This window comes from Heloderma suspectum, chromosome 2 (assembly GCF_057233095.1).
Source record: "Heloderma suspectum isolate Gila_16-S chromosome 2, 16-S_ref, whole genome shotgun sequence".
Classification (NCBI taxonomy): Eukaryota; Metazoa; Chordata; class Lepidosauria; order Squamata; family Helodermatidae; genus Heloderma; species Heloderma suspectum.
The window spans coordinates 168,935,672-168,958,777 of NC_139459.1; the positions used below are offsets into that span (position 1 = coordinate 168,935,672).

The 23,106-nt window shown below is 48.3% G+C and overlaps 1 protein-coding gene and 1 pseudogene across 1 annotated transcript in view; both read right to left on the reverse strand.

Annotated features, from left to right (window-relative positions):
* LOC146353174 (A.superbus venom factor 1-like) overlaps window positions 1–23,106 on the reverse strand; it is a 197,941-nt gene that overhangs the window by 62,675 nt on the left and 112,160 nt on the right. The gene's annotated exons all lie outside the window — the stretch shown is intronic.
* On the reverse strand, window positions 4,071–11,447 carry LOC146353175 (uncharacterized; annotated as a pseudogene).

Below are 23,106 nucleotides of genomic sequence, written 5' to 3' on the forward strand. Positions count from 1 at the left end.
TATCGTGCTGACTTACAACTTAGCTTACACCCGAACAGTGCATCATGGGGGAAGCATTCTGCAGTGCACAGCAATGGTATCCTCTCCCCTTTCCTTCCTACAACAGGCTGTTTATCTACTACAGTGGTTTCTGCCTTAAAGAGGAATCCTAGTCCAAACCCTGTCTGATGCTTTCCAGGCCAACCCTCTTAAAGAGGGTAGAGGTTAGAAACTTGGACAAATCCAAAATACATACATTCTCTAGGGATGGCGGAGAATTTCTCCACGAATCTCCGGGAGGCTGAATGCCAACGCATTCGGCCCCCCGAAATTGGTGGTGAAATTCTCCGCCACCCCCCCACCCCCCCCCCGGGATGGGACTTACCACCTTCGAATGTCCCTCTTGGCGGCGGGTCCCGGCGGCATTTCGGCGGCGTTTCAGTGGGGGCGGTGGCCGGTCTTCTGACCGGCTGCCGCCGCCACCATTACAAAGTAAAGTAAAGTAAAAAAAAAACACCACGTGATAGGCTACGTAACGATTTACGTAGCCTATCACGTGGTGTTTTTTTTTAATTTACTTTTTTATTTCGCGGCCGGGGAGACGGGGTGCTCCCCCCCGGCCTGAATTTCGGCAGCGAGGGATGGTGCGCCTCCCCCCCGGCCTGAATTTTGGCTGGGAGGGGCGGGGCGCCTCCCCCCCCCCACCGAACACAGTTGCAGAACCAGGTAAGGGACTTTCGTCCATCCTTAACATTCTCCCATATTTTGGCATCTGTGCTTTTATATGCTAATTTTGATTCATTCTGGCTCTAGTGGAACCAGTTAGTGCACCACATCAGGATTTTGGGTGAAACCTTATTTTGAACCAGTAACCTGATTTCCCCCTAAATCCTTTGATATACAGCAGTTTCAAAGTCTACTATTTTGTCCACCAGAAAGCTAGTATATACTTCAGACAAGTCCGCTTTAATCAAACTAGGAATAGATCTCATATATTCATTGGGAGCTATATATTCCACAATTGTCCCACAACACTTTCTTAGCTTTGCCTTTGCTCTGAACCTTTGCTGTAGTTGTTAGGTGCTTGATCCCACAACGCTTAAACAGGCAGTTTACAACCTCTGACAGGAAAACTATCCTTAAATCAGAGATTAATTCATGTGGGAACCCCAAATGTGTAAAAACTTTGAGCAATGCCCCAGCTGCAGAAGTGGCATCCACAGATCTCAGTGTCTCAGCATCTGGATATCTTGCAGTAAAGTTTACCACTATGAGAACATATTTTTTCTAGGGATGTACGAAACTGACTTACCGTTTGCGGATTATGTTGATGGGGGGGGGAGGCGTTCCGTCCCTTCCCCCGGAATCCTGGCCGGGGGGGGGAGGTGCTCCGTTCCTCCCCCTGGAATCCTCGGCCGGCTGTGCTCCACGGCAGCTCTGCGGAGCAGCCAGCCAGAGCCGTCCGCAGCCGGATTTCCATCCGCGGAGGGCTCTGGGTAAAAAACAAAACAAAAACCAACTGCGTACACAAATGGCGGCGGCTACGGCCGCTGCCATTTGCGTTCCTTCTTTTTACCATCTTAATCTACGTAAATATTTACGTAGACTATGACGGCGAAAATAAAGGGGAACGCAAATAGCGTAGTGGGTGCTATTTGCGTCCCTTTTTCATTCACCGTTTTAGCCGACGTAAATCTTTACATAGGCTAAAACGGCGAATCAAAAGGGGACGCAAACAGCGCCCGCTACGCTATTTGAGTTCCCCTTTATTTTCACCGTCATAGTCTACGTAAATATTTACGTAGATTAAGACGGTAAAAAGAAGGAACGCAAATGGCGGCAGCCATAGCCACCGCCATTTGCGTACACGGTTTGTTTTCTTAAACCCACCCAACCATGATAGGCTACGTAAAGATTTACGTAGCCTATCACGTCCTTTTTTTCTTTTTTTTAAAACCTAGCCATGATAGGCTACGTAAATCTTTACGTAGCCTATCACGTCTTTTTTTTTTTTTCACACAAGCCTGGAAATGGCAGCGGCGGCAGCCGGTTGGAGACCATCTGCCGCCGCCGCCGGAACCGCCGCCACCCGGAACATCCGCCCCAGGTGAGTCTCGTCCCAGGGGGGATCCGCGGGGGGGGGCAGGCCATTCCGCCACGGAGTTCGGGGGGCCAAATGCACTGGCATTCGGCCTCACTGAGATCCGTGGCGGAATTCTCTGACATCCCTAATTTTTTCCCACTCTGTGTTGGCTTTGAAAATGGTCCAACAATATTTATGGCCACTCTATAGAAGGGCTGGCCAATTAAAGGCATGGGGTTTAATGGAACTCTCAACTCTCTTCCTGTGAGTGGGCTGCATTTGGAGATCGTTCGGGGCACATGACATCATGGCCATCTCGCAGCCATCCCAGAGATTTTCATGGAAAAACTGTTTTTTCTGAGACTATTTTTAATCCGATTGTTTTCCTTAATTTGGCTTGTTTGCACTTCTGTTGCGGTGTGTACCAACCCTCCGCATTTACCTCAGCATGATAGCCCTGCCCAGGGGTGTGTCTTTCACCTGGCCATGACCTCACTGACCCCAGTCAAGGGGTATTCCCCCGATGTTTCCCCTCCCTGTGTTTCCCCGATGTTTCCGCCATTTTGCAGCCTGCTGTTCAGGAGTTCTGAGCTACCTCATGGTATTTACTTTGCCTTGCCTACCACTAACCTCTGGCAGCCATCCCCACCCCCCAAGTTAAAAGCACAACATCAAAATAGTGCCTTGCTGCTCCATCGTGAACCTGAAGTAAGTACTCCAGTTTCACCCACCTCAGCCACCTGGGAGCAGGGGGAGTTGCGTTGTTTGCAAGTGGGGTATGGGGTGGGTGGACATAGAGTAAAAAAAGGTGGGGAGACCAATGAGTGAGGTTTGTTTCCTGCCCCTGTTCAGGCTCCCCATGGCTACTACATTATGAATGCTCCCGTAAATTGAAAAGAACGTTACTGCGATAAATCAATACAGTGGAGGTGGAATTTTACATAACTGAGAAAATCAGAGAACATCAAAGAACCCCTAATGATGATGATAATGATGATAAGGAGAATCCCTTTCAAATGGGCAAGCTGAAATCTGAAGACTGAATTTGAAGCAGATTACTGGGATGTGGTGACATTGGGGTGAGGGGGAACTCTGGAGGTTAACAAAGAAGTCTTAAAATTCAGATTTCAGTTTGCCCATTTTGGAAGAGCGGCGGCAGCTCCTCCTCCTCCTCCTCACATCCTTTGTTTTGTTTCTCAGAACTCCGCTGGGAGATATTGGCTGCAATTCCAAACCCACTTAAAGGGAAGGAACCCCCATTGAATCCAATGGGGCTTACTTCTGAGTAGAGATGTATAGGATTGCAATGTTCCCCATTTCTAGCTCCCCACCCCCAATTTTGCCACATCCCAGCAATCTGCTGTTGAGTTACTGCTCCCCACCCTATTTTTCCCCATGTGTGCACTTTTGCCTACTGCTTCCACCCACTTTCTCCTTCAGCCTGCTCACAATGAGAAAGCAAGGTTAGGGATAGTGTGAGCGTCTGGTTGGGGCTCAAAGCCTGGCGAGAAGTTGCCGATTCAGCCCCCTGGACACCAGCTCGTGGACCTGAGCTCTTGCCTGACTCATGGCGTGCTGAGTCAGGCAAGAGCTCGGGCACCCACTCCCTTAGCAAGGAGAGGGGAAGAAGGCAGTGCCTCTCCTCCTTCCCCCATCCTTGCTACAGTGGCAGTGGTGTGGGACAGGCTGGTCATTTTCCGTACGTTTTCCGTAAGAGGCACCTATCTTCTTCTCCCCCACCCCCACCTCCTGGAGGCCAGGGTGAGAGGCTGGGGGCTGGCCGCTGTTGCCCTCCTTCCCCACGCTGGCCCTTGACAGCCGGCGCGAGGAAAAGGGGCGACAGCAGCACCCCAGTGCTCTCGCCCTGGCCTCCTCTAGAGAAGGCCAGGGCAAGAGGGTTGGGGGCTGGCCGGCGTCACCCTCGTTCCTTGCATCAGCCCTTGACAGCCGGCGCAAAGAAGAGGGGTGGCTCGCGCAGCTCGCGGGCAGGTGGGGCGAGTAAGGAAGCTCACTGAGCAGGCCCAGGCTGCACGAGCTGCGGGGAGCAGCTCATTGAGCTCTCCCTGCCCAGGATGGAGATGGGCTTGGCCATCCCTAGGCAAGATCAAGCAGAGAAGCAATTTTACATAACAGAGGAACTACAGAACTTCAAAGAAGCACAAGGTCAATAGCAATCTAAGAGAGCAATGAGCAGCTGAGAAGAGAGCTTTAGGGCAAGTTACTACAGTTAGCCTTTAACCCTTTCACTGCAGGGGAGCGAGATTTATTTCTTACTTCTGAGTAAACATGCACAGAAGGAGGGAAATGTTAACAGTTGAAAGCAGGCTAACTAAAGTGATTGAGTGTCCCCACTAATGTGGTAATGTGAGGGGTTGCTGCTGCGTATTTAGTCCTGTTGCTATTTCACTATTGTGATATTAGAGGGAAAGTATTTTTTAAAAAAAAATGGGTGGGGAGGGTCAGACATAGGTTGGGGAGGGGTGGGGGCACTAACACACACAGTGGCCAGAGAAAACAGAAGGGGCAGAACAAGGTGAGAGTGGGAAGGTGGGCTCTCTAAAAGATGAAGTGGACGAGACTCCACCCAGTAGCCACCCAAACAATTTGCAGTAAACTGCTGTGTGACCTGCTGAGAGCCCCAGGCTAGCTTTGGGATAATCCGGGTTTTCAACCCCTGGGTGTCCCCAGACGGAGCAGATCTGACTCCAATAAAAACCACAACAAAGTGGAGAGCGAACTAAACTCGTCGCGGAGATTCTCCCCTGCTTTCCCCACCTTCTGGCAGACTGTACAGAACTTGCAGTAATTGGTGACTTCCTGCATAATATAAGGCCAGTAGAAATTGGCTAGTAAATGCTGTCATGTTTTGTCAGTCCCCATATGTCCAGCCTTCTGGGTTTAGAAGAGGCAGAGGAACTAGAGATCAAATCGCCAACATTCGCTGCATCATGGAGAAAGCAAGAGAATTCCAGAAAAACGTCTATTTCTGCTTCATTGACTACGCTAAAGCCTTTGATTGTGTGGATCACAACAAACTGTGGCAAATTCTTAAAGTGATGGGAGTACCAGACCACCTTACCTGTCTCCTGAGAAACCTGTACGAGGGTCAAGAAGCAACAGTCAGAACCAGACATGGAACAACCGATTGGTTCAAAATTGGGAAAGGAGTACGACAAGGCTGCATATTGTCACCCTGCTTATTTAACTTATATGCAGAGTACATCATGAGAAATGCCGGGTTGGATGAATCAGAGGTTGGAATTAAGATTGCTGGGAGAATTATCAACAACCTCCGATATGCAGACGATACCACCCTAATGGCAGAAAGCGAAGAGGATCTAAAGAGCCTCTTGTTGAGGGTGAAAGAGGAGAGTGCAAAAGCTGGTGTGAAACTCAACATTAAAAAAACTAAGATCATGGCATCTGGCCCCATCACTTCCTGGCATATAGAAGGGGAAGAAATGGAAGCAGTGACAGATTTTACTTTCTTGGGCTCCAAGATCACCGCAGACGGTGACTGTAGCCATGAAATTAAAAGACGCTTGCTCCTTGGGAGGAAAGCTATGGCCAACCTAGACAGCATAGTAAGAAGCAGAGACATCACCTTGCCGACAAAGGTCCGTCTAATCAAAGCTATGGTTTTCCCAGTAGTAATGTATGGCTGTGAGAGCTGGACTATAAGGAAGGCTGAGCGCCGAAGAATCGATGCTTTCGAACTGTGGTGCTGGAGAAGACTCTTACGAGTCCCCTGGACTGCAAGGAGGTCAAATCAGTCCATCCTAAAGGAAATCAACCCTGAGTGCTCATTGGAAGGACAGATAATGAAGCTGAAGCTCCAATATTTTGGCCACCTAATGCGAAGAGAAAACTCCCTGGAAAAGACCCTGATGCTGGGAAAGACTGAAGGCCAAAGGAGAAGGGGACGGCAGAGGATGAGATGGCTAGATAGCATCACGGATGCAATGAATATGAACTTGAACACGCTCCGGGAGAGAGCGCAGGACAGGAAGGCCTGGCGTGCTATGGTCCATGGGGTCACGAAGAGTCGGACACGACTGAACGACTGAACAACAACAAATATGTACAGCCCAGGGAATTTCATGAGCCAGACAGAGAGCACCTTCACACATTGGTTTTTTAGTGCAATCATTCTTCTTGGCTCATGGATTTTCCTGCATGGTTTAAAAGATGTCATTGCCCTCCTGCTGCTTTCTCACAGCTTCCCCTCCTTCTCCCTGTGTTATTTGAGTACGGGGAAAATCCAGCATTTTCTGCACTTGGGATTGAAATCACCATTTCTTCCCTGTGTATTTCTGCCTTAGCACTACATCCCGCTTTGTGTGGGCATGTGCTGGGCGGGTGTCCTTGGGCAGTTGCTTAGCGTTGTCATGACAACAAATCGATGGGAGGGTGGGGACAGGTCGCTTCAGCCGACTGTTTCCACTCCTCTCCCATTTCACTATGGGTGCTGCAGCAGCGTGCATCTCTGTTTACTTCAGAGGTGCACTGTATCAGTCTTTCAGTCTACCCCAGTTCCCCTCTACTGTCTGACCCATGGCTGAGATGGCGGCTGCTGCTCCTGCTCCAAACAGCCACAACAAAGTCAACAATACAGTGATAAGCAATACAGTGCTTACTTCTGAGTAAACTCATTGGCTGTAAGGCTGTGTTTTTGTTTTAAGGGCACAGAGATGTCTTCTCTTTCTCCACAAATCTTGTTCTTTACTGCTACATTCCCCAAAGTGTATAGAATCCAGGGTGAGTTCTAACTGCAACAGGAAGAAAGTCTACATTAGAAGATGGAGTTTTGCTGAACTGACCCTTTCCTTTCCTGGGAGTAAATGCCATTGAATTCTGTGTGGCTTGCTTCTGAGTAGGCTTGCATAGGAGTGCACTGTAAGTCTGTTTAGAGTAGCAGTCTTAAGTCCCCCCCACTTCCCTTCAGTGCATTTGCTTGGAACCTCCCACTCCCATTGACTTAACAACTCCACTGAAGTCAATGGGAGGGGAATCTATGAGAGGAGGATTGTCATCCTTAGCCCTTGACTGCTTCTTTTCCCTGTTGCTCACCAGTTTGATGGGATCTCACTGGGTACTTAAAGTGCCTTTGTACTTCCTTGCATAAATTCACCATGCAGAGCTTGGAATGGTAATTTTTAATGGGTTTTTTTTTGTTTTGTTTTTTAAGGAGCTGCTTTAGATAGGGCAGTAATGCTTGGGTGGGAAAGGCGGTCTCCATCACCTTCACATAAGAAAGAAACTCTGAAGCCAATTTGCATTCAATAGGCTTTCCCTCCCTCCTTGAAAAGAGGCAGGCATGGGCAAAGTAGAGGTCAAATGGAAGGATGGACCTGAAATTGCAGACCAGATTAAATGCAGTCCTAATATCCCTATGGATCATGGAACCAAAGATACCTGACAAGCCATGGAAAAGAGAAGGGCAAGAGAAGGGGGCTGGGGTGGTTTATGCCTTGCCACTGTGCAGGAGGTTGGGGTGGATGAGCAGTAGCATTGTAAGTACACTGAAGGGCCAGAATGGCCTGACTTTGTGGTGGTGGGAAGGGATCACAAGGTGGACTCTTGGGCAGCCAAATGGGCTGTAATCAGGTGGAAGAGCAAAAACAGCATGCGAGTGGGAGGGGGGAATAATATGCATACATCCTTGGGAAGAAGAAGCCCCCTTGAATGCACTTGCACTCCTCTCTGTGTAAGCCAGCGTACAATTGGGATGCAAGCAGGAGGGAAGGCAGAAGGGACCACAGAGTGGAGGGATGGGCAGAGCCATCAATCACATTACAGAAACCAATAATCAGCAGGGGGAGGGAGAAGTGGCCAGCAGCCACCAGAGAAACACCGCTAGCACACTCCAGGTGTAAATGTAAATTGCACGTCTGTCCCTATTTTTCCAACAAGCTCCGCCCAGCCATGAAAAGGTATACAGCGGAGTGAAGCACTATGAGAGATGCCTGTATACAGGGCCAGTGTAGATCTCAGAAAGGATGCAGAAGCAAAAGGAACTGTTTGCAGTGGGATAAAATGCCAGGCGTTAAGAGAGCCTGAGACTTGAGCTGATCCCTATATGGTTGAGGGAAAACTAATTGCCTCTCAGCTTCATAACTGTCTCTCCTGTTTGCAGGTAGCCATTTCCTATAAAGCAGTCCCCCCCCCCCCCAATTGCTTTCTTTGTGACTCATTGAACTGAGTCTCTCTCTCTACAGCTCGAGACCTCAAAAACTGCAGGCTAGGATCTGCTACAGTTGTCTGTCTGAACTCACTGTCAACCAGTGAACTTGCCTTCCAGGAGCTCAGAGATACAGTAGCTTCCTCGGCGGGCACTCTGGTTGCTAAGCGACAAGGCTGACTGGGGATAGGCCTCAACTGCTATGTCTACTGCAGGGCAGGCCTCTCCTACTGTAGATGGCTATGGGTAGGCCTCACCTTTTGGATCTGGCTTTCTGGCCTTAGTTTGTGATCTTATGATAAAAATACTTATCTCCCACATGTCATAATATCTCGGCCCAAGACAAAGTGCTCACTCTGTTAAGAATTCACACACACCCCTTCATATGGTCCCTCAGATCCTCTCCACAACACAGTGACTTGTGCCAACAGAATCTGAGTAGGTTTGCCAGTAATGCCTTTAATAGTGACATGTTTCTGAGATAAAATGTCCTCTTTATTAACCAGCCGATGGTTTATAAGAAAAAAATCAATCCCCATGTCTAAAACAGCTAAATAATCACTTCCATTTAACCTCTCTCTCTCTCTCTCTCTCTCTCTCTCTCTCTCTCTCGGTGTTATCAATATCTGCCACTTTTTCCCACTTCAACATGTTGCAGGACAAACCCTGGGTTTCTTTTACCTCAGGGGTGTTTTGAACTTGTACTCACCTAACTGGAGTAGTTTTGTCTTTTTTATCCCCCAGTCGAGGACAATTGCGCATAATGTGACCCACTAAGCTACAGTTATAACAAGCTTTGTCTGTGTTCCCAAATAAAGGTTTTACTTGAAATCTTCTCTCATGATTTTCAGAGGTCTGTTGATTTTTCTCCTTATCAACTTCACCCTTAAATCCTCCAGATTTACTCATATTTCTATTCTGGTAATCTTTATTTGTTCTACCAGTAAAATTAAATCCTCTATTTAAAGCAAAACTATCAGCTAACTCAGCAGCATCTTTGACAGTTTTTGGATTTCAAACTAGAGCCAAAAGTTTTATATCCTGAGGCAACTGATATAAAAATTGATCTAGAACCATAAGATTCCTCAGAACTTCTTTGGATTTAACATTAGCACTACTGATCCATTTCTCAAAATAATAAGCTTATAACCAGACTCCACATAGGACTTACATGATGCTATTGTAATGTTCCTAAACCAATTGCAGAAAAATTCTGGCCCTTATCTAAACCTTTGATATACAGCAGCCTTAAAGGTTTCAAAGTCCACTACTTTGTCCACCGGAAAGCTGTTATATACTTCAGACAAGTCCCCTTTAATCAAACTAGGAATAAATCTCATATATTCATTGGAAGCTATATTGCACATCTGGGCAGCCTTTTCAAATGTGGTGAAAAATACTTGTGGATCTTCCCCAACCACATATGGGGTAAAATCCTCAGGAGATAATTTAGGAGGTCTGGCTTCCTCCTCAGGTCTCCTTTTATCCTCCCTCAACATTTTCTCTTTTCCCAATTCAGTCCTTTTCATGACAATTTCTTTTTGGTGCTTTATTTTTTTCTAATTCCACCTCTGTTGTCTCTTTCTTTCTGTTGTCTCTCTCTTTCTTTGCCTTAACTCTGCCTCTTTTAACTGCCTATCTTGTTCTTTCTGTCTTACTCCAATTCAGTTTCTCTTTGGTGCCTTATTTTTTCTAATCCCGCTTCTCTGTCTTTCTCTCAGTTGCATCTCTGCCCTCAGTTTATCTCTTTTAAATTCTAAGTTCGGAGGCAACATTTCTATATGTGCATGTCTTAGTGGATATCTCAGCTTCTCCAGCACCCCTGCCTCTGAGGTGATCTATTAACATCATTTTTAACTCTTCTATTGATTTTCCCTCATATGGGAGATTCATTTCATTTACTTCATTTTTATACCACCCAATAGCCAAAGCTTTCTGGATGGCTCACAAAAAACAAAAACAAACAAGCCATTTAGCATATCCACAGCCTCATGGGATGGTGAAGTTGATGAGAAGAAGAAATAGAGGTTTGTGTCACCAGAATACTGTGGGCAACAATACAACATACTCCAAAACCCCTGGTGATGCCACTCAATGGTTGTATGTAGATGCAAAACAGCATGGGGGAGAAACGGACCCCTGCAGAACCCCATGCTGGAGAATCCACAACAATTCTCCAAGGCAAAGGCAAAGGGAAAGATAATGGATTTGAAAATGTTGTTCATATACCTCAGCCTTCCCCAACCAGGGGACGGCATGCCTGGGAATGATAGGAGTTGTAATCCAACACATCTGGAGGGCACCAGGTTGGGGGAAGGCTTGAATACATGCTGATCCTCATAACAGCTACAGAAATTGAAGGTTTTGTTATGCCCAAAGTATGCAGTAGTACCCTGTTGTAAGACAAGCTGCTACAAAGCCACTTCCAAGTCTGACAGATGCGTCTCTGGAGACTCACACCCTGACAATGATATTTGTCTATTGCTGCAACATACACACAAAACAGAACAAAAAACAAGGAGGGGGAGGAGGACACATGTGGGGTGGCAATTTTCAGGAGGAACTGCAGGTCATGTCTATGGAGGTGTTAGCTTTTCACTCCCCAAGTGTGACCCCCATCCAAAAATTTCCCCTCCCCGTCGCATGGTAATTAAGCTTAGGACAAAACCTGCTGTTGGAAGTAATGGACACTGCTGGCTCTGAGAAATAAATCTGGTTCCCCTGGGCACAGGCCAAGCAACTCCCCTGGGTCCAGGGCCTTTTTAAAGCCATCTATGGCAAACCCAAACAAAATACAAAAATGGAGTATAGTTCTGTTGCTTCACAATTCTTTCACTGCAGTGGTGGGTGGATGAAGGTTTATTCCAGACATGTTAGGTGGCCATTCCCTATTTTCCTTCTATCCAACACAAAAGGGCCTTCATTTGCAGGAACGCAGGGCCTTTTATGTAGTAGGGCCTCCTTTTTGGTATTCCTGGAGAAGTCTGGCCTGGATTCAAAGGCACACACACTCCTCTGGCCAAGCAGACTTTGGTTGCAAGAGACACTTTCTGTAGCCTTTCTGGCTTATGCAGTGGAAATGAGAAAAAAGATCTAGTGAAATAGCTTAATCTGCATTATTTTTTTCTGGGCACAACCTAGTCTAGTACTGAACAGTTTCAGCCTGAGCTGGAGGAAAGGGCCCACCTTTGAGGGGGTTGCCATTGTGAGAGGGTCTCCCATAAATCCCCCCTACTCAGAGTAGGACTGGAAAAACTCCAGGTAGGGCTGAAAAAGTCCTGGCTGAAATTCTGGAGAGCTGCTGCCAGTCAATGTCAACAGTACTGGGCTAGATGGACCAATGATCTGACTCAGTATAAGGCAGCTTCCTGTGTTCCTGTGAGGTGCTAGTTGGTGGCCTGGGTGCTGCTGCCCCATTGTGAGGTCCAGCCAGCTCCCCCCAGGTTGCAAAAGGCCTTTGTGATGTGGGAGTGACGACAGGAGGGGAGTCCAGTCTGGGCCCAGAAAATTCCAGAGCAGTTGGCAGTTGACACTCTGGATCAACAGAGTGTCAACATGGAGATAGTGTGGGGAGAAGTGATGTTGGATCTGCCTGCATTCTTGGCCATCTCCATGGCTGTCGGGGTCTACTGGATGGCCACAGCCTTTCTGGTAAGAGATGGGACTCAGGGCAGAAACAGACACTACCCGAAACAGATGTTACTTCATTTTTTTTGTAAAGTAGATGTAGCATCGGGATAGGGAGGTGTTCACCCTCTTCAAAGTTATGGACCCAATTTGGACACAGCCTATCCTGGGAGATGAACCCACTCTAAGGCTTTCTTCACATGGAACTTTTATCCTACAATTGAGATTGCTCCTTCACAGAAGTTTGCAGGCTTTTTACCTGAGGCTGTGTCCCTCCAGGGCGTCTCCTGCACTAAATGCCCTTTGTTCCGTTTTTAAACAGATCACAGATAATGAGCTATCAAATTACCCCATTGTGTTCCACAAAGAGTAAAAGCGGCAAGAAGAGGAGCGAGATCAATGAAAGATAATGGAAGACTCAGATATGGGGGGAGGAGGGGAAAAGGGTGGGGGGAAAGGAAGTACGTGAGAAAGGGAGTTGTTTTGTTCCTGCGTTTAAAATGGAAGCAGAAAGCCCCATTTTAAATGCAGGATTTTAGGCTGGTGTGGAGATGCCCTAAGAGTCAAAATAGGAGGCATCCCTATGCGAGCTCATAGGCAGCCATTATTGACCAGGGATTACCAGTTCTGCAGAGGGTCAGTACCTGAGATGCAGGGGGCAGAGTCTGGGAGCTAAGAGGTGGAGCTTGGCACATCAGTGGGTGGATCGTGATAAAATAGGGTGCCATCTCAGACTTACAGAAAATATGATGACCTTTCTTAACCTAAGAGCCTCTCTCCCTTCACCTGTTTATTTATTTACATTCTATAACACCCATTAGCCGAAGATCTCCGGGCAGTTCACAGTGTAAAACTTAAAAGCATAAAATCATAAAACATGATATAAAAACCATAGGTTTAAAACAGAATAAAACAAAAGTAAAAGCCAAACGAAAACCCAGAGGAAATGAAAGATCAGAAAAGAACTAAAAAGCCTGGGGAAATAAGAAGGTATTCCCCTGGCACCGAAAAGATTGTAAAATAGTCCCCAGGCAAGCCTCTCTGGGGAGAGCATTTTATAATTCCACCTACCCAACCCTTTCTTTCTTTTTCCCTTCCATGTCACAGGCTCGTGCTCCAAAGAAAAGCTGGCAGAGGAGACAAGAAATGCAGAGTGGTGAGCAGGCTGGTCTCTTAGTTTGGGGACTCAGGGGATGGTGGGAAGCACTTGGGTTCTTGGCCTTCGTGCACCAGCTGACTTGGCCCTTTTCTTGCACTTCTATAAACCTTGGTGTGTCCGAAAAGGCTGCTGATACCTCCCTCTTCTATGCAGATGATGTCATATTTTAGTTGCCTAAAGATGCCCATTAAACCCATTCAGTCTCTTGTTCTAAAATGAACAGTAATTCTTTTCTCTGAATGCTTGTACGCACTACTTCTAAAGCATATCGCTCTCACATTAGAGCTTTAAACAGCTTCTGAAGGAGGAGACATTTCAGAAATGCATAGAGCATAATACATTTTCCTTTTTTGAGCACAGGAGCCTGCCTCCCCCTTCTTTGTTGTTCGTCCCCACCTAAACGCCCACAGCCTCCACCAGCCTCTCTTGCCAGAGCTTTCGGGGAAAACCCCCATCTCCTTGAATTTGTGAGGCTTTGAGCTGAATTTCTGAGATAAGGCTTGGATCAGGTGGGAGGTGGGTTGGAGCTCTTTCTCTCACCCCTGGGCACTGCCCCTCCCTATCTCCCTGAGTTGCCATGCCAGCCAATGAATCAGCCCATCTCTATGTCCTCCTGTCTCTCCTCAGGTTCCACCTGCAGCGTTCCAGAGCCCCAGGAACTCTCTCCGCTCCCCCTGTCTCCAGCCATCACTAGCATCATCCCAGCTGGGCTCTCACCTTCCCTGCCAGCATGCCAAACTGATGTGAATATCAAGTGGCCAGACATCTTCCCCAACCAACCGGTGGCCATGGCCAGGTTGGGCACTGCCAAGTACATGCTCAAAGCCATGCATCTTGTGCACCCGAGATGAGATCCTCAGGACGTCCTGCTCCTGTACTGCAAGAAAGAAAGGGGGCTCTCAGAGCAAACAAAGTCCCCTCGTGGGAATCAGCACCCCAGATCTGGAGGGAGGAGGTTCCCCAGGCAACACCCCTCCTTTCTTCTAAGGAGCAAGGCGCAGTGCAAGCCACACTAAAGGGCAGAGGAGGGGATAACAGGCCAGCAGGAAAGGACCCAAATGTCCCCCACCCTGCAAGTCCTGATCCTTCTGAGGATGATGAAGGAAGGAATGTTAGGGCTGGGGAGAAACCAAGAACCCCCAGGGACAGCCCACTGATCAGCCATGGCTGTCAGGGTATAGGGAGCTTGACAAAGACTGGCACTGCCAAGCAAGTCTCCACTCCCATGCTTCTTTCACATGGACCTGAAACTACTTTGCAACAGGATGGGGATGAGCCATTCTGTGGCAAACCCCTCCTGTACACTGAGAGGAAAAGCAGGATTTCAGACCAAAGGAAGCCCCCCTCTGCACCCCAAATCATGAGGGAGGAGCTTCAACAACCAGCAGTCCTCCATTCCTCTAAAATGCCAAGTGCTGACCAAGCCACACCAAAGGGCAGAGCAGAGGAAAACAGGCTTGCTGGTAAGGCGCCAGATAGGCCCCACCCTGCAAGACTTGATCCTTCTGAGGAGAACCTCACATGGACCCTGATGACTGGTAATCAACCTAGGACCCTGAGAGACAGCCGAACAGAAAGCCATGGCAACCCAGAGATAGGGAGCTTAGCCAAGTCTGGCACTGCCAAGCAGGTGCCCCTGCCAAGATATTGTCTACTGCCATGCCTCTGGCACATGGACTTAAAACTGCTTTGCAGCAGGTTGTGGATGAGCCATTGCCTCGTAAACCCCTCCTCTCCACTGAGAAAGAAAGTGGGATTTCAGAGCCAATGAAGGCTTCCTCACAGGAATCTGCACCCCAAATCATAAGGGAGGAATTTCAAAAGCCAACCCCTCTCCTTTCTTCTAAGGAGCCAAGACTTGTGGCCCACACCACAACAAAGGGCAGAGCAGGGGAAGACAAGCCAGCAGGAAAGGCGCCAGGTGTTTCCTGCCCTGCAAGACTTGACTCTTCTGAGGATGATGTAGGAAAGAATATTACAACTGGGGATAAACTTAGTATCCTGATGGACAGCCAACCAATCAGCCATGGCAGTCAGGGCATAGGAAGCTTAGGAAAATCTGAAACTGCCAAGCAGGTGCCTGCTGCCATGCCTCATGCACATGGACTCAAAGTTTCTTTGCAACTGGTGAGGGATGATTCATCCCCTGGTAATGCGTTCCTGTCCATAGAGAAAGAAAGTGGGATTTTGGAGCAAACTAAGCCCCTCTCGCAGGAACTGGCATTTCAAATCATGAAGGAGGAGTTCCCCCACCCGATACTCCTCCTTTTGTCTAAGTAGCCAAGTGTGGCCGAAGCCACACCAAAGGACACAGCAGGGAAAACAGGCCAGCTGGAAAGGTGCCGGATGTCCCCCACCTTGCCTGAGCCCAAACCCAGACTCAGGAAGACCCACCTGTCCACGTCCACCCACAACTGATTGTGTATGATGGGAGTGCACATATTGACTTGGACTTCCACCTGCAGATGAAGAAGACCCACGCCCAGAAATGGTGGTTGGCGGAGTCGCTGAAACTGAGTGAGGTGAAGGAACGTACTCTGCAGCGATGCAGTAAGGGAGGAAAAGCCAGTGTCCCTGCGGATCTGAGCACCAGACCCAGTCGCAAGTCATCGGGAGTGATGGCGCAACAGCATCCAATGGAGACCAAAGTCTGGGCTACCCAGCCCAAAGGGGAAAGAAACTTCAGAAATACCCCCTGCAGTCCAGCACACAAACAAAACAGTTTAGGACCAACCACCCTGAACATGGTCCTGGTACAAAGAAGCCATCCAAAAACCCCATGAGAAGGATGACGTCCACCTTTAAGGAGGCCTGGGCCCAGATCCAAGGCAGCAAGGACAAAGCAAATGTGCTTCCCAACAAGCTGACTGCAGCTGACACTTGGGAGAAGAGTGGGGACTCCTTCCACTGTGGGTCCTCTCCACACTCTCCTCTGTCTTGTCCAGGCCTGCTGGTTTTTCAACTCCCAACAGACTGGGGGTTCTGCCTGCCAAAATGGCACCCCCCACAGCCATCCCTAAATTGCAGGTTCCCCCCGTCCAACAAGCCATGCTCAGGAGCCCAGGAAACACCCTGAGTTCTCCCTGTGCAGTTCTTCCAGAGCCTTCCAAACAAACTCCCTCCAAGCTAGAAATTGTGTCTAGCAAAGGAGGAACCACCAGGAAACTTGAGGGCTTCCCCACCAACTCAGCCTCTCATGCCCCTCCAAAACTAGGACTTATCATTAGCCCCAAATGCCATCTCCCAAGGCACCTAGGAAATGGGGACTGCCCCAATGAAGCAGATCACCCCACAGATCAATAAGAAATTGCTACATAGCCCTGACAAGCCCCCATCCCCTCAGAGTCACAGGAAGACAGGGGAAGTACACCCCAAGAAGGATTCCTCTGGGACTACTAGGAAAGTGGAAGGTCTCCTTGCCAAGAGGGCATCCCCTAAGATCCCAAGGAAAGTGGGGTTTCTCACCAGTAAATAAGTGTTGTTCCTCGCCAGATCTACCCCTTTGCATTAGACAACTTCCTGGAGCTCACCTGCTTGTTGCAGAGAAGGAATAATATACGTTAAGGTTTTTTGTTAATGTTATATAAATAAATGAGTTGTATTTGAGGCTGTGTGTCATCAAGGGATGCTTTGGTCATTGGCTGGTTGCAAATGCTGATACTACCTGGGCCGTGTTTGCATGACAATGGAAGGAGAAGGGAGGAGTGGCTTACCTGCATTTTTCTAGGAGCAGATTTTGGTCCAGGCAGGGCTCCACAAGGGTGTGCATTGCCCCATTTTAAGTCACTTCACACAACGTATTTCCTGGTAGGGTGGGAGGGTTGAAGTGAACATCATGTGAGTGGCAGGGGCTGCTCTACCAATGAGAGGAGCTCCCCCCACAGGCTCTCCCCCCCTTTCTCCGTAATGGAGAGGGGAAGTACTTACTTCCTATGTGCGCATTTGGCAAACAAACCTCTAAAGGAGCCCCAAGCTTCCTAAAGCGTTGCTCCGCTTGAGCACTGTAACAGAGGGGGGAAGTAATTACTTCCTATGTATGCATTTGACAGACAAGCCTCATTGAACACAATGGGTGTACCTTCTGAGTAGACACTACTTTCTTTGTGCTAGGAAACACAGAGGCAGGAGGCAGGAGACATCCCTTGACCGGGGTCACACAGAAAGGCACACCCCTGGGCAGGGCTAGCATACCCGAGGTCAATGCGGGGGTTGGGGCACACAGCAACTATACCGCGGAGAACCCGAATTAAGGAAAAGAACTGGACTTTAAGCAGTCTCAGGAAATCTGCTTTTTCCCTGATAAGCTCCAGGGTGGCTGCTGGATGGTCATGACGTCATGTATCCCTAACAACCTCCATACACAGCCAGCTCGGAGTATATTGCTAGTGGAAACAGGCCCTTGATCTCATCTCCAGCCCTCAGACTACTGTATCGATCAGAACAAATCTCCACCAGATTTCGCACCTTTGTGGTGCAGTTCTTGGCACTTTAAAGGTCTCAAAAGATACAGAGAAATCCAAAGGCTGAAAGAAAATAGGTTTAAAATGTGTATTTAAACACGCATGTAATGTTTGTGCTGATTCTTTTTTTTTTTTTTAAGCAGATTAATGTGGAAAAGGACAGAATGTACTTGTGGGTGAAGAAAGGTGAAAATGGGGTGGATGGGAGACAGGCTCGTACACCAGTCCCTACGGTAGAGTTCAGCTTCCTGGGGTGCTCCAGGTGATGCATCTCCAACCTGGTGGCCCCCCCAGGCGCCAGACCATGTAAAACACAGCCGCAAATGGCGTGGTGGGCGCCATTTGCGTCCCTGTTTTTTCATGCGATAGGCTATGCAAATATTTGTGAAGCCTATCGCGTGAAAAAAAAGCAGGGATGCAAATGGCGTCCAGGATGCCATTTGCGGCCGTAAAGGTCTTAGTTGAAGCTAAATGCAGCCATTTACGGCTGCATTTACTTTAAACTAACAGCTTTACGCTGCAAATGGCGTCCTGGACGCCATTTGCGTCTGCAGTCAATCCCCTTCAGCCAGCAGTATGGCATGGTGGCCGTATTGCTGGCGCTTCAGAGCAGGCCAGCAGCTCTGCGGAATCACCGCGGAGTGGAGCAGGCCAAAGAGGATTCCGGGGGAGGAACGGATCACCTCCCCCCTGCGGGTGGATTCCCCACGGACCAGCAGGTAGGGAATCCACCCATCATTAGTTGCTAGGGAGTTCCACAGCCTGGGTGCAGCCACTGAGAAGGCCCTCTTGGTTGCCACCAAAAGCACCTCTGAAGGCAGCAGTACTGAAAGAAGGGCCTCTCCAGTAGGGATGGACGAAAGTCACTTACCTGATCCTGAAGCTTGCTTCGCAGTGGGGGGGAGGCGCTCCGTCTCTCCCCCCGAAATTCTGGGTGGGGGGGTGGCGGACCATTTCTCCACCAATTTCGGGGGGCCGAATGCGTTGGCATTTGGCCTCCCGGAGATTCGTGGAGAAATTCTCTGACATCCCTACTCTCCAGAAGATCTTAAGGACCAGGCAGGCTCATATGGGAGAATGTGGTCTTTCAGGCAGCCTAGTTCCAAGCTGTATAGGGCTGTATAAGTCATAAGCAGCACTTTTAATTGTGCCTGGAAGCAGACTGGTAGCCAGTGAAGTAGTTGTAACAAGGGAGTCATGTGCTCCCTGTAGCAAGCCCCTGTCAACAGTCTTGCTGCAGCATTCTGGACTAGCTGAAGTTTCTGAACAGTTTGCAAAGTCAGCCCCACGTAGCGCATACTACAGTAGTCCAAATGGGATGTAACTAAGGCATGCCTGACTGTAGCCAGATCAGACATTTCTAGGAATATGTGCAGTTGGTGCACAGACTCAGCTGTGCAAATGCACTCCTGGACACTTCCGAAACATGGGCATCCAGGTTCAGGGCTGAGTCCAGGAGTATGCCAAACCATGAGCTGGAGACTTCCGGGGAGTATAATCCCATCTAGCACAGGTTGGTCCCTATTTCCCATCGAGTCCCCATTCCTTTGTTCCCCACATATACGACCAGTAATTTCGAGTGCGTATCATTCTCTCTCACCCAATTGAAAGCCAATACCAAAATCAGAGGCTCAGTGTGCAGCCAGGGGGCCAGTATTCCCATAATTTCCTCAGCTTTAGTGTTGCCACCAAGTGCCAGAGGAATGGGGTTGGTACTGAAGGACCGTGGGCATGTGTGGGTACATGCACTGTAAGCTAATTGGAAACAAGGCTTTTTGAACCTAGCATTCGTATTCAGACTGCTATAATCCCTTATTTATCCACATTGCTGATAGCATTCTCATCAAACTGTAATTCCCAGGGTTCTTTGGGGATACCATGAAACTGGTATAAGAAGCAAAATTGGTTTGTAGTGTAAATTTGTCCTAAATCACCTTTTAAGAGCAGGGAAGGAGGTCCTCCAGCCCACAGGCTGAATCTGGCCCACTGTTGGGACCCATCTTTTTGCTTTGCACTGGCAAGCTAACACAGCAACACAAACATCAGTGAGGCCTTTTAGTGTGGTAAATCATGTTACGCAGAAAGATTTCTTACACCTCACGGTAAAAATTTAATGGTTACAGCCCTCCATAAATCAGATAGCAAAGGCATTTAATATTGGCTCACTGCTTATTTTAAGAAGCAGTTCAATGGCTAGTATTCACACAATATCAAGTTAGAAGCTAAAGTCCCACAAATATGATTTTCACAATATGGAATTCTGGCAGGCAGGGATCCAAGGTTCACAATAAATCCAAACAAGGAAGCAATCCGGTTAAAGGAAGAGGACTTTATTTATTTATTTATTTATTTCCCGCCATTTTTCCTCTTTAAGAAACCCAAGGTGGCGTACATAATCCTCCTCCTCTCCATTTTATCCTCACAACAACAACCCTGTGAGGTAGGCTGGGCTGAGAGTCTGTGACTGGCCCAAAGTCACCCAGTGAGCTTCCATGGCTGAGTGGGGACTAGAACCTGGATCTCCTGGCTCCCAGTCCAACACTCTAGTCACTACACCATAAAGGTTCATTAGCCTTTCCACCAGCTCCCGGTATGAGATTCAAAACAGACAAGAATACAAAGTTCACAATCACAGTCCAGCAAGATAGTACAGATCATGGAAGTTTCAACACTAGAACTCATACACAGTCAGATCAAGTCCAACAACAGATTCTACATTGGGGTCCGAAGTTTATGTGTTTCAAGACAGACATGGTTCAAGAGCAAGGATAAGTCCAGGCAAGAAAGCACTCTGGCTAATCCAAGGCAAAGGTACACAATTCATGGCAGACAAGAATTCAAGGAAAGTCCAGGCAAGAAAGTGTTATGGGCATAAACAACATTGTTCCCAGCAAAGGTTTTCAGCCCGTGCACTGGCTTAAATACAGGGGAGGGGCTGCTAAGCCCCCCTTCTGACAATCTATCCTGACAAGGAAATCTGGCCCATCAACGGTCACCACATCGGAGAGGGCATCTAAACCTGGGTGACACGTCAGAAAGCCCCCTCTCTCTGCTGAGTCCTCCTCCTGCTTTATTCCCACAGAAGGTTTCTCAGTTTGTAAATCAGAAGTTTGACTCAAAGCCTTATCTTGCAGCTGTGACTGAAAAGGAGGCTTGCTCTCCCTCGGCCTGTAATCCGATGGGAGGCCAGGCAAAGCTAGGATCTCACCATTCTGACATTCCACAGCGTGAGCAGGCCCAAACCATCCCCCTTCCCTCAGCCTGCCATCAGATAAGAAACCAGGCAGAGCTAAGCTGTCAGGCTTCCCACAACTGAACTGGGTTCTAAACCATCCAGGTCCACTTCTGAATCATATTCTGACTCCAAAACTATAGGGCCCACAGCAGTGCTTGGGCTGTACCCAACACCCACAGTGGAATTTCATCTGACACACAGTTTCATCTCTCCTGCTCTGGGCAGTCAAGCATGAATTTCCCATGATGTTTTTTTTAAAAAACAACAAAAACAAAGTGGTATCTTGAGCAGAGGGAGAGAAGTGGCTGCTGCTACTTGACCTTTTATTTCTCCGGCTATTTATCCCCATCAGAGTTGCTCCCTCCACTCCCATTCTCCCCACTAGGGAAAAAATACTTCAAGTTAAGGTTGGAGAATCAGAGGCACTGACCACCAGGGTTGTAAAGGAGGGTGGAACGCTTTAGGGCAGGGGTGGGTAACACAGCCCTTTCTGCGAACCTTCTATCATCTCCGAATTTGCTGCCGAAATTCGGTGGCGCAGCAGCAAAAAAGGGTTGATTTTCCTTGTGCTAAGGGCTTTTGCTGCTGTGTCACCAAATTTCAGTGAACAGTGGTGGGGTGATGGCAGGCGGCAGCCACAGGTGGATTCGGGGGGGCGTGGAATTGGCACCCATGCTCTGGAAGTTGCCCACCCCTGCGCTAGAGTATGCATGCCCCACTTCCCCCATGCATGTTCCCCATGCTGACTGGGAGTTCTGAGAGCATGGCAGCAGGGTCTCTTTCCCATCCCCTCCCAAACTTCTTTTAAGCAATGCCCCAGTAGCAGTACACATGGCTGACCTGCCTGCAAACCCAGCAACCTCCCTCTGCCCTGATCCAGAAGCTGCTGGGTGAGGATGGAGCCCAGGGGGGCAACTGGCTGGCCAGCACACCTCCCCTTCTATGCCTCTCCAAGTCCTGTCAGTGTTGTGCCTGCTCCATTCTGCTCCCTGGTCTTCTCCTCACTGGGATTTATTCAAGGGAGCATCAGTTCTTCTGCTCTTATTTCAAGATCTGGGAAACTGCTTTAGCCTGCCCACGGATACTTCCCTTCCTTCGCCCTCTCACCTCCCACCAATTCCTTACTGCACAATGTGTGCATGTGTGTAAAAGAGAGAGAGAATTTGAGCCTATGTGTGTGTGTGTGGGGGGGATAGTGGGATGATTGTGAAAGACAGAGGGCCAGTTCACTTTTGCAACTTTGGAGAGGCAGCTGGCACGCTTCTCTCCACACTGGGTGTGAAGGGGAAGGGGCAGGGAGCTCGGATTCCTGGGTCTGCAGTCAGAACACTGTCTCCGACCTTGGATCCAGGAAACTGGACGCTGTCTAGGGGCCATAGGGTTGCTCCCTAAGCTGTCCAGAGAACCTAGGTTAGCCTTCACCAACCTGGTGCTCTTCAAATGTTTTGTACTACAATTCCTATCAGACCCAGCCAGCATGGCCAATGGTCAGGGAATATGGGAATTGTCATCAAAAATATCTGAAGGGTACAAGATTAGGGAAGGCTAAACTAGGTTACAGGGCCTATAAATTGTATCAATATTGTGTCAATTGGAAAAGAAACCCAGAAAACTGGAGGAAGGAGAGGAGAATGGCCTATTTGAGCCCCTTGCAGCTTATATACTATCCTGGAGGATGGCATGGCTGGCTGGCTGGCTGGAGCCATGAAGAAGACCAGCCCTGTTAGGAGGTGAAGATACACTGCAGTGTAATGTTGTAGGTCCCACTTGTGATTATTTTATTTCTAAGGAACGAATGAATGAACCCAGCTTTGCACAGGTTGGAATAACCCTTAGTTTGATACAACAAAGCCTTCAGGCAAACTTACATCAGTGTCAGAGTCAGACACATTGTAAAGTGAGTGAAGCCAGACCTGCTTGTACCCCTAGGCATGGCCTCAGCCATGAGGCACTCTATAGCCCCCTGGGGGAGGGGTCTATCCCTGAGGGGGGTGCTGCCCCACAGCAGGGCAGAGGAGCAGGCATATAACTCTGTCCTTCAGGCTATTAACTGCCTGTGGCTTCTGGTGATTCAAACTGTATTGACGGGAAAGTTATGCCCTGGCTAGGGAAGTCTGCCCCTAGTGACTGAAGAAGTTACTGCAGGCTTAATTCACATGGGCACATTTAAACAGAGATGTCTGATCTGGCCATGGTCACACCACTTTATTTAAGAAGGCCTTTAACCTGAAAATGGGTTTGATGGTTGGGTGCTGTTTTAAATATTTTTCCCCTGTAATTGTTATGTTTTTATTGTATTTTAATATATTGTTTTATTGCTTTAATCAATTTTAATTTTTTTCTGTAAGCTACTTTGAATGCCATTTTTGGTAGAAAGGTGGG